The sequence below is a fragment of the Pteropus medius genome, unplaced genomic scaffold, assembly GCF_902729225.1.
Source record: "Pteropus medius unplaced genomic scaffold, Ma_sr-lr_union100, whole genome shotgun sequence".
Lineage (NCBI taxonomy): Eukaryota > Metazoa > Chordata > Mammalia > Chiroptera > Pteropodidae > Pteropus > Pteropus medius.
The window spans coordinates 2,690,500-2,702,518 of record NW_024354503.1 but is presented as its reverse complement, the minus strand read 5'-3'; the positions used below and the strand labels follow the sequence as shown (position 1 = coordinate 2,702,518).

General features: G+C 37.0%; 1 protein-coding gene and 1 non-coding gene across 5 annotated transcripts in view; one reads left to right on the top strand and one right to left on the bottom strand.

Annotated features, from left to right (window-relative positions):
* The window catches only part of LUZP1 (leucine zipper protein 1), a 71,920-nt gene that overhangs the window by 17,799 nt on the left and 42,102 nt on the right, over positions 1 to 12,019 (top strand). The gene's annotated exons all lie outside the window — the stretch shown is intronic.
* LOC120596485 (5S ribosomal RNA) lies at positions 9,563 to 9,681 on the bottom strand. Its single transcript, XR_005651173.1, has one exon. It is a non-coding gene; the product is annotated as a 5S ribosomal RNA (ribosomal RNA).

The window sequence follows — 12,019 nt, the reverse complement described above, 5'->3', positions numbered from 1 at the left end:
GAGAAACCTCATACCCATTAGCAGTCACTTTCCATCCTCCCTTACCTCCAGTCCCTGGCAACCGTAATCTGCTTTCTGTCTCTATGGATTTGCCTATTCTGGACATTTCACATAAATGGAATCATACAGTATGTAGACTTTTGTGTCTGGCTTCATTCATTTACAACGGTGTTTTCAAGGTTCATTCATTTTTAGGGTTGAATAACATCCCATTATATGAACATACCACCTTACATACCACCTTTTGTTTATCTTTTCATCAGTGGATAGACATTTGGGTTGTTTTCACTTTTTGGCTATTACGAGTAAAGATTGCTGTACAAGTTTTTGTATGGACATTTTAATTTCTCTTGGGTATATATCTGGAATGGAATTGATGGGTCACATGTTAACTCTTTTTAACTTTTTCAGGAACAACTAAACTTTTTTCATAGCAACTGTACCATTTTGCATTTCCACCAGGAATGGGTGAAGGTTTCAGTTTCTCCTCATCCTCATTGTCCTTTCCGTTTGTAGTCATACTAGTGGGTGTGAAGTGGTATCTCATTGTGGTCTTGATTTGCATTTCCTTAATGAGTAATGATGTTGGAACATCTTTTCAAACATGCTTATTTACCATTTGCATACCTTGGGAGAAATGACTATGCAAATCTTTTGCCCATTTTTTAATTGGTAATTTGCCTTTTTATTGTTGAATTATAAGAGTTCTCTGTATATTTTGGATACTAATCTCTTGTCAGATATATGACTTGTAAATGTTTTCTCTGACTTTTTGGATCTATTTGCCGGAAATTGATTGCTCACCCCATACCTATGTATGATGTAGTAGAACTAGAGGTTCTGAAAGAGCGTTGAAGTGAGGATGACCATACTGTAGGAAGCACTGAGGTTATGCAGTTCTGGAAGCCTTGAATTATAGGAAAGGTAGTGAGCATTTAACTGGGGACCGGGGAAATACGGGTTTTAGTCTTAGCATTACTACAACCAGATAGTATGACCTTGGGCATACCATGTAATTTTTCAGGGTCTCAGTTTTCTCATCTATAAAGTGATTTGGATTAGATAATCTCTAAGGTCACCACTGAAGTTGTATGAGTTGATAAGGTCCTTGGGGGCACATGCATTATAGGTCTGGTAATACTCCATCTCATTTTGTTCTTAACACAGAACTCATGTGTATGCCGCTGTTACCTTTGCTGGAAAACTTTTTCCCACCCTGTTCAGTCAAGGATCCTCTCTTTAAAACTCATCATAATTAATTTTAATCAGTCATATGAATAAACTTGAATTTTTATGAAAGAATTTATACCTAAAAGACACTTTTAAAAATCTTTTAATCCAGGTCTTTTATTACAAATAATGAATTAGGCATGAAAAAGTTAGGTTCATTTATTTAACATCCGATCTGGTGGGTATTTACTATGTTCTTGGCTGAGGCTGTATAAATAGTGGCAAAATTGAGATGAGAAGTGAGGTCTTCTGGATTCTCAGTCCACTGCTATTTCCAGTATATCACTTTGTCTTGGATTATTACTAAATTAGACTCTGGTTAAGGTGTAGTATCAGGAATTTGCCAGTGTTTTTGCTAAGGGTTACAAAAATTTGCCCCTAAATTCTGATCCCTAATTAATTTGTGGCATCAAGTAGAAAGATATACTTCTTACATATTTTAGATATAAATTGATGCATAGTTTTAATTTTTAATTATCTTCCCTTCCCTCAAGGACTGTTTTCAGCCTTAGAGAGTTACATGTGGCTCTAAAGTCTTGAATTAGCTACCTATGATTTATTGTAACAGTTCCAAACCAACAACATTGGTGTTACGCTGTCTGACCCAGGTTCTCTCTGGTCACTTTGACTCCTGATAAAAATGATTTATATTGGCACTGTGCCTATTCCTAACCACCCGTTTCTAATAATATGGTTTTTCCAAACCTTCAATGGAATATGCAACTACATTGTAATTGCAAATAAAATTCTCCTGAAAAATCTCTAAAGATAAACCCTATCCCATAAGTATATACTAGTGTAGGCTGATTAAATGATTTAAATGGGAGTATAGCATATTCTCAAAGAGTCCACAGTTCTTTATATGCTATTTCAAAAACCAAAAAACACTTAAAAATGAAAAACGTAATTCACTTCATAGCAAAACCTGACCTGAACTAAAGTGAGGCTATTTATAATCTTATCCTACTTAGTATGATTATTCATATATTGAACTATAGAAATATTAATGTGTTTGCCTACTGGGTACTGCCTTAGTTCCTATTATATTACCTTTTTAGATTTTATAAAATCTAAAAAATTCTTAATTCCAAAATACATTTAGCCCAAAACAAGGCACCGTGGTTCTGTATTTGTTTTGTTGGCAGTGGTTTCTTGTTAAATGGATTCTTGAATGAACTGCAGGGAGATGAGTTTTTGTATTGGGCCTTCATAGATTAATAATGCCTGACAGCTGTTCTTTGTTTTTCAAAGAGCATTGCTGTGCCATGTATTCATTAATATTGGGGAAGGCGTTTTTTTCTTGCTCTTCAAAATAGTTGGAAAGTTTTTACAGTTGTGGATACAGAGAACCACAATTTACCACTAAAAAAAAAAATTTAATGGCTATACTAAGAAAGAGAAAAATGGAACCATATAAAATGCTAAGCCACAAAAGTCAGAAAAAGAGTAGATGATGAAAACAGGAACAAAAAACAAGGGCAACAGAACAGTAACAAGTACTTTTATCTACTACTGAGTTTGGCAGCTTCCCAATACTTACCCTTTTTTGATGAGATTGGTGGTGATAATAACTAAAGTGATTTTTTGATATTGGACAGTGAAATGTGTCAACATTTTAGAAGATCTGCATGTCTGTCAGCTTAGTGAACTGATATTTTCCAAATGATCAATGCATGATTTTATAAAATCATGCTTGGGTAAAAGATCCATTCAAAGGCAAGGTAGACCAATGGTTTTTTAATGAAACAGAGTATGAAAAGTTCATATATATTGACTTCAGATTCCATACTGCAACTAACCTGTAAGATACTGCCACTTGTCAAGTTATAGTGTAATGTCAAAGGATAATATCTCTAATCATCTTAAAAGGCTATTAAAATACTTCTTTTTCAAGTACATATTGTGTGAAGTTGCATTTTCTTCATATACTTCAAACAGAATACCATATTATAATGCTTGAACGCAGAAGCACATGTGCCTCAACAGATGTTAAAACATTTGCGAAAGTGTAAAACTAATGTCACTCTTCTCATTAAGGTTTTTGTTTTTGGAAACTATAGTTACTTTCATAAAAAATATATTATTTATGTTAACATAATGAGCTTATTATTTTAAAACCAGTATGTGTTTTAAAAATTTGTTTCAATTTCTTGTTTGGCAAATATAGATAGATATAACTCATGTAAACCAAAGCCTTTTGGGTCTTTGGTAATTTTAAGAGTGTAAAGGAGTTCTGAGATCAAAAAGTTTGAGAACCGCTGACCCATATTCACAATCGTTGATAGTTTGTCACATTTGCTTTATCTATTTGTCTTTTTTCCTGAAACATTTGGAAGCAAGTTGTATACTTCATGACCTGTAACCCTTAAATACTTCCACATTCAACATTGATTCAGTGTCTAATATTCATATTTAATATCCCACTTGTTCTGTAAATGTTCTTTATAGCTTCTTCTCCCCTTCAAAATCCACTTTAAGGATTTCCTGTTACATTTGGTTGTCGTGTCTCTTTTAATCTATAGAGCTGGGGTTGGTAAATTTCTGTAAAGGACCAGATAGTAAATATTTTTGGCTTTGTGGGCTATACTGTCTCTTGGAAGAATAGCAGCCATAGACAATATGTAAATGAATGGATATGGCTGTACTCTAATAAAACTTTAAAGACCACTGATTTAGAAAAGCTCCACTTTAACTTTTATTTTGGTATCTTTAATAACACTTTCTTTTGAAGAGTCCAGACCAGTTAAAATGTCTCATAAATTGGATTTGTCTGATTGTTTTCTCATGCTTAGATGTATGAGATTACATAAATGATACTGTGTCACATTAGGAGGCACATAATGTTAGTCTGTCTTATTGTTGATGGTAAGTTTGATCTCTTCATTGTAAAGGTACCTACTGCCCTTTGTAAGTAATCCGTGGGGTGACTTTGAGACAATGTGAATATCCTGTTCTACCAAATGGTTTTAGCATCCACCAGTCATCCTTGCTTGAATCAGTTATTACTTCGGTGGTTGTGATTATAGTTCTCAACATCTGCTTAAGTAAAACAGCAATAAAAACCAAATTGTATTTTCAAAATACTCAGGAGCCCTATTCATGTAGAATGTCACCGATTCTGTGGTTTAGTTTCTCATCATAGATTCTTTCCCTGGGTGGGTGAGGCTGAAAGATTGAGTCTGCATGTGTTGTCCTGAACAGCTGGTTTCTAGAAGCAGGGTTCCAAAATAATGGTATCTTCCTCTATTGAGCACAAAACTGCTAAGAAGAGGGGACCTTGCCTAGTCTGGACTGGAAGTTGTCTTGGCTTTGGGTAGTTTTTCCTGTTCATTACCTCTTTTGTTTATATTTCTTGTGTTCTAGTGGTTCGGTTTGTGGATCCTATAATAATCTCAAGATAAGTTTTTGTTTAATTATATGTTAAAGCTTGTATTGCATACCAACCAAGTAGTTACAGCAGAGAGAAATGCACATATTATTTTAAGAGAAACATTTTCCCCCATCAACGTATTATGAAAAATTTCAAACTTACAGAAAAGCTAATACAGTAGTCTAATAAATAAATATCCATGCTTTTCACCTGGATTCAATAATTGTTAACTGTTTGCCTTATACTTATATAGCTATAAATATGTATGGCTGTATGTATCCATTTTTTCTTAACTGTTTGGTAACCTGCAGATGTGTAACCCATAGAATAAGGACCCTCTACTACATAACCACCATGCCATTACCACACCTTTAAAAATTGTGTTTCTAATATATATTGGTCCATTTTCAGTGTCTCAAGATTTCTCAAGAATGTCTTTTATAATTTTTTGTGGTATAGTCTCTTAAAGGACAATAATAGATGAGAAATGGACATATAATTGAATAATGAAGTGCTCTCTGTGTCTCTGACATGAAAAATAACTGACTTTGTATGGTGCCCCGGAGGTAGCTGCAATTAGTTGCATTTCATAGGTCAATAAAATGAAGTCATCTGACTATGGGGAAAGCGGGTTCAAGGTTTTTTTAAATTTATGATCAAGTGTTGGACCTTTCAGAATATCAATGATGAACACAGTAAATTGAAAAGTAAGAAATAAGAATGACGCCTAGCCTAGTGCCTGGCTTATAGTAGGTACTTATTGATTTTTTTTGGCATAATTAAAGATGTAAGTGGAAGGGTATACCAGAAAAGTCTATAATTGAGCATTTATTGACTGATTACAGTACATTTAGTCTGTTAGATGTCATGAGAGATGAAGTAGAAAACAATGTTCATGTTCCTGAGAATTGTAATATTAGCTGAGAGAAAAACTCATTCTTTTTTTTTTTTTGGTTCATATTTATTGACTGTCTTCTGCATGCCAGGTAATGTTCTAGGCACTGGGATACAGTTGTGAACAAGACTGACAAATTCTTGCCTTTATGGTGCTTACATACATAGTTACATAGTTAGGAGAGACAAGGAGTAAAAATGTCAACAGAATAATTTCAGATAGAAATAAAGGAAAACAAAACAATTTGGTACATAGGGAGTAATGGGAGGAGGAGAGTGCAGCTTTAACTAGGATTGTCAGGGAAGGCATTTCTAAGGAGGTGACATTTGCATTGTGATTTGAATTACAAGGAGGGAGCAGCCATGGGAAGATCTGAGTACCGCAGAGGAAGCTACAGGCACAGAGATCCTAAGGTCGTGATGAGCTGGCCTAGGTGAGGACCCAGGAAGGCCGGTGTGTATGGAACAGAGGGTGGGAGGGATAAAGAGAGTGGTCGAAGAATATGATAGGAGATGAAGGTACGAGAGGAAGGCAGTGACCAGATTGTGTAAGATTTTTATTTACTTTAAGTGATAGGAAACCATTGGGAAACATTCATTTTACCCCATAAAATAACTGAAGGATTCAGGTAATTAATAAGGGCTCGATTTTAACTCTTAACTTGGTGTATCTTGAGGATACTCGCCTCTTCTTCCCTCTTTTGCTTTTTTCCTTAAACAAATCTTTGTCGAATAACATATTAACAACATACTTATGGGAATGCAAAGAAATGACAGGTCTATACTACACCTTCAAAGAGGCTTGCATTGTAGTTGGAGTTATAGGGTATAAATGCAAAAAGTACGTCTGTGAGTATACTGTATAAGAGAATGATACATGTGTTCCCAGTAGTATAACATGCTAAATGGCAGTGGGTGCTCAAGAAGGGAAGAGTTAATGGGCAGTGGTGTGGGAGAGCACCACTGAAGAGGAGAGGGTATTGAATTGCTCTTTGAATAGATTTGATAAGATGGAAGTCATTCCAGGCAGAGGAGATATTTGGGCAAAGGTGTAACATGGGTTTTTTCCTCAGGAAATGAATAGATCAGTCTGTCCAGGGAAGGAAAAAATGGCCAGCATGCCAGGGCCTGAGATGACAGACTAAGGAATTTAGACTTTAGTCTGTAGTTGTAGTGGGTACTTCCCATAAATCTTATTTGTGCTTTGGTCACGTCTATTCTAAATCTGTTTATTCAACTAATATTTATTGTCTACGGTGTGCACTTGTACTGCATGAAATTCTAACAGCCTCGATCACTTGTAGTTGTAAAATTGACTGTGATTCTGGCACGTGGTTTGTGTATAGATATAGAAACATTCAGAAAATGAGTGAAGCAGGGAAAATAATTAAGCGATCTTATTTCTTTACGAAAGTTAGATGGGGTGGGATTTGTATCTATGTAGATGCTGAGTAGTTGGAGGATTTTGTTGTGGAGAGATGGATTGGGGGAAATGTTGAAACTGTGAATTTAGGCTATGCTGATAAAGTGTGTGGTAAGATCCCAAATCTCATTGTCTTTATAATCTTGATTTTGATAGAGCAATGGTCATTTTTGTTTGAGGGCTAAAAATAAAAATGGTGAGCCTGATGGTGAGGTTTTTCTTATCTTGATCCTTATTTGCAATACAACAACATATACATGCACACAATTCCAGTAGCTCCTTAACCGACTGACTAAATAGCTCTTACCAAACCCCACTGGCTTTAAAAAGATTGTATTATTTCTTACCCATCTGCAGCAATGTCATTGATAAGTGTACTGTATGGCATTAATTAGGACCAGTGCTATATTATATAGTCTCTTTATCACCCTGTTTTATAGATCTGACAACTACTGTTCGGAATGGGCAAGTAAGTGCCTTAGCATGAAAGGAGGGAATTAATATCTGTATATAGAGAAGCCCAATCTCCTTCGCTGACCCCCATACATTGTGGTGAGGTCTTGTTAGTCCTTCTCAAAACAAAACAATATATTGACATATATATCCCAGAGATTGAATAGTGCAGTTGAAGAAATAGGACTTAGACATAAAAAGATTAATAATTGGGCAAGCCACATCCTTTCTTTCTTTAGGATAAACCAACAGGAATTTAGGACGTTTACTTCTTATAATGCTCCGCATACATTGTGCCTTTTAGTAATGCTGGTCTTATAGGTTGAAAGTCAGGCTTTTTTTATTCAGCCACCAAGGTTCAAATCACACTAATAATTATTTTCGTATAACACTTTACGGTTTATTAAGTGTTTTTATAGGCATTATCACATTTGAATTTTAAGGTACCATTGTTAGGAAGGGAGGCAAGAGCATTTATCACTGTTTTATAGCTGAAACTTAACTGAAATTTAGCTAAAATTCAGATTTTACTTCGTGTCCACTTCTTAGTGTACCAAGCAATACTGCTTTTATGATTTCACTTGCTTTATATCCAGATTTCTATAGTAATGAATTACGTTTTGACAAGTTCCATTTTGGAATAAACCTAGTATTTTTTTAAACAGAAAAAGGCTATATTTTCCATTATTTTTCATTATTCAGAGGGAGTTAAATGAACTTATTTGTTTTTAAAACTATATTTGGACTGAAGAATGTGATCCAGGCAGATTCTACAAAAATCCTGTTTAGTATCCGATTCAGCAAACATTTATTAGATGTTTTCTGTGTGACAGGCGTAGTGCAGGGGGTGTGAGATGCGGGGAGCCTGAGGAGTGAAAGCGTTAACAATGAAAAAAGCGAGCATTTAAACTCAAGTAGATCTGAATTCAAATCCCAGCCTACTACTTATTAGTTGAAAATTGCTGAACTTCACAGCGCTTCAATTTCCTCATCTATAAAATGGGGATCATAATACCAATTTTGTAGGAAGGACTGTTTTGGGGACTAGGGTGATGTATGTAAAGCACTTAGTACAGTATGTGCTTTATAAGATATTACTTACTATTCATAAGCGAATGAATAGACAAATGCGTGTGGTAAGAGTTAGCTGAGTCTTGACAGAAAGTGTTTGGCTGACCTGATAAAGAAGAGAGTGAAGTGATTTTGTCTGCCAACACACTGTTCTGCTTTTGTTGAAACTTGCAGCTCTCACACTGGTGTTTGCCAACATTATATTTGACTCCTCACATGGTAGAAGCCAAGTCATTCCTATGGAGAATAAATCATTTGAAAACATCCTGTGGGATGCACCTTTAAATCTATGTTGCAGTTTAGTTGGGGGTGCGGGGAGGGAATCTCACGTTACCACAGAGTATGGAAAGGCAGGTGGCAGGGTGCCTCTCTGGGTTGGCACCTCGATTCAGTTTCCTGAATGATATAACTGTCAAAAGGAATAATTGCCACTCCGGGTGAAAAAGTCCAGTGGCAGTGAGTGAGTATGGTAGGTGAACTGAATGGGATTAAAGACCAGAAACCTTATGAAGTAGTGCTGCATTAATCTATAAACATGTATGGAGCACCTGCTATATGCCGAGTCCTGGTCTCGGTGCCAGGAGTACAATGACCATAGTGGGAAAGCCTCTCTTCTGATCCTGTAGAGCTGATGTTCTAGTGAAGGAGAGTGTAAATCAATATGAAACAGCTTCATGTAAGGCTAAAGACTATGAGGAGAAGTAAAACAGGAGAAGCAAGTAGCAAGTTAGAGTAGGGGTACTTATTTTAAGATAAGATCTCACTTTAGGTAGGATGATATGGAAGACTTCTCTGACAGGTACCGTAGGAACAGAGCCCAGAATGAATCCAGTGAGTGCCTCTCTTAGAAAAGGAGCCCTTGGTATGAGGAGTGGAGGTAGCACTGACTTCAGAAGTTGCTTCAGGAGGTGGAAGGGAGGATTGCCTTTGTTAAGTGATTGGAATTAGTCCATATTAATTCTCAGGTCTCTATCAGACGGTAGGAGTGGGCTTGGTACAGTTGAAAATCAGCCTGTGTGCCATATTTTGAACACCTGCTGTAGGTTACTCTACTCTAGAAAATGTACATTTAGGTATCCAGGAGACGTAACAATTCCCCCCTATCTCAATATATTTTTTAATGCCTACAGCACCTGGTATTCCCAGGTGGTCTCCCATTCTAGTACTAACCAGGCCCGACCCTGCTTAGCTTCCAAGATCAGATGAGATCGGGCATGTTCAGGGTGGCATAGCCATAGACTACCCCAGTATTTTTAAAAGTAGTATAGTGTTCGAACCATCTCTACCAGAATACAAATGCAAATCTGTGGGCTCTAACAGATCCAATTAATCAGAGTATTTGAGGATGGTACCTGGGAATCTACGACTTTAACAAGTAACTCCATATCCATACTGAGGTTTGAAAATTACTGTTTGTAATCTTGTTGATAGAAATCATATTTATCCCAGGCTTAGTGGGTGGGCAGGCAAGTAAGTACCTGCTTATTTAAGATTCATTACTTCTCATAATTTACATTGGAGCTTGCATTTCCTTTTGCTTGATTTAATTCTTAGCTTTAATCTCTGGTATAGTGTAGCCTCCACAGTAAGAAATATTGATGAGACAGCAGAAAAGGAAACTTTTGTCTTCTTTGCTTACATTGGTTGGCATTCTTGCTATCAGCAGCATCCCTGGGAAGGAGCAGCCTCTGAAAGGAGATTGCTGAATTGGCTGTATAGGATGATGTGTTTTAAAAAAGCTTGCTTACACTTAATAATTTTTTTGTTAGTTTTCTATTAGTTGAAATTCTAGTTACTTATTTGTGATTAAGGTTTTTAATATTTTTCATAGGTCTTTAAATCTCCAGCATGTAAAATGCTAAATGAAAGAAAAAGCAAATAGACAATAAGGATATTGAGAAAGTATTTAATATATTTAGTAGTAGACACTCAGTAAATATTAATTTGATTTCAAGGGAGGGGATGGGAACAATCAGTATTGGCAAATTTAAACCACCTGTAGATGATCAGACCAGATCCTTAAAGGCGTCATCACCAAGATCCTGTGGGCACATTGTTGAAGAAAGTATGCCCTGTTCGCCCCGTGTTTAGTTTCAATGGGGTCCCACTGATGTTCACTGTCAGGTTGTGGGAAGTCGCTAGGAAGCTTATCTGTCAGGACCCATCTCCAGGCCAGTGGCCACGCTTAAGACTTCTGTACCTTGCCTTTTGGGTACTGTTAACGGCTACTGTCTTCCTATAGCAGGGGCCTCTTGGAAAGAGGTTGAGCCTTTTAGAACTTGAAAGGGCCTTATAGTGAATGAAAGTCTATACTTTTCATTTTACTGTTGAAGAAACCAAGATTCAGAGAAGTGCAAGTTTCTCCAAGGCCTAGGTCCTAGAACATGAAGTCTGGTAATGTGGTTTCCTTCAATGGGCTCCTCCAATTGAGTCATCTTTTTAAAATCTGTCCCTTTACCCCAAAGGATGTTATCTTTCTGGTCAAGGGTTTCTTAATAGTCATTTTATCTTGGTAGTTGGTTGTTTTTGACTTTGCCTGTCCAGTGATTGGGAGGCCCTGTTAGAGTGTGCGTGGCAGTTTACATCTTGCTTTTAGTGAAGATTATATAAAATTTAAGAGAAAAGCTCTTGGAATTAAGGCAGTATGGCCTTGAGTCACACTGCGAAGCAGCAGAGGAGGAGCGGGGAGTTCACAAAGAGTTGGTCTCTTCGCTCGGTGCCATGTGTTTCCTTTCTCTCTCTCCCTTCCCTTAGCCACTTCACTCTCTTAAACAGCCTTATGAAGAGGTACCGTGCGGGTGGGGCCTGATTTTGGAGTCTGGACTGTGGGTCTTAGGGCCAACTTTGCTGCAGACCTCCATTTCCTCTCTTAGGGCCTTATTTCTCCCATCTTTAAAATGAAAGGCTGGGCTGGGTAATCAACCCCCAAGGATCTCTCCAGCTCTGATAATCTTTGCTTTCATGAATCCTGGAATGGCTACAGCTTGCAGTTTGCTCTGACAACACAGAATAGATTCTGCATTGGAACTTTACCACAGTGCACTGTGGGTGGTCTCAGGCTAATTTTTTTTCTTCAAGAGCAATGTTTCTGAGAGTGTGCATTTTTATAAACAAGCCAGTTTTGTTTTTTGTCTTAAAGAGATAGGAAAAGGTTAAAAATAAGAGTGAGAGAACACTCGAGAGTTGGATCTGTGAGAAGTACATTAACGTGTATCTAAGTAACTGTTCTAGAATGGGAAATGCTTTGTTAGGTCTGTATAGTGTGGCACAGTACTTTGGCATCTCCTGATGCTGTTGTAAAGAGCAGCGGCTATAAGGAAGTTCAAAGTCCATAGTTAGTTTCCATCTTTGGAAAAGTGCTGCCTCACTCAGGGCCTGAGAGGAGGGAGAGCTGCTGAGGACAGGGTTTACAGCTTCCTTGGAACTCCTACTTCCTAGTGGTATGATTTGAGCCACTTTCTTAGCTCTTTATATCTAGAAAATCTGCAATTTAAAGATTGACTTGTTTGACTTAATTTATGGGAGTTTGTTTCCCTCAAAAAATCACTTCAACCTAGAACCTACTAACGATTCTTGTA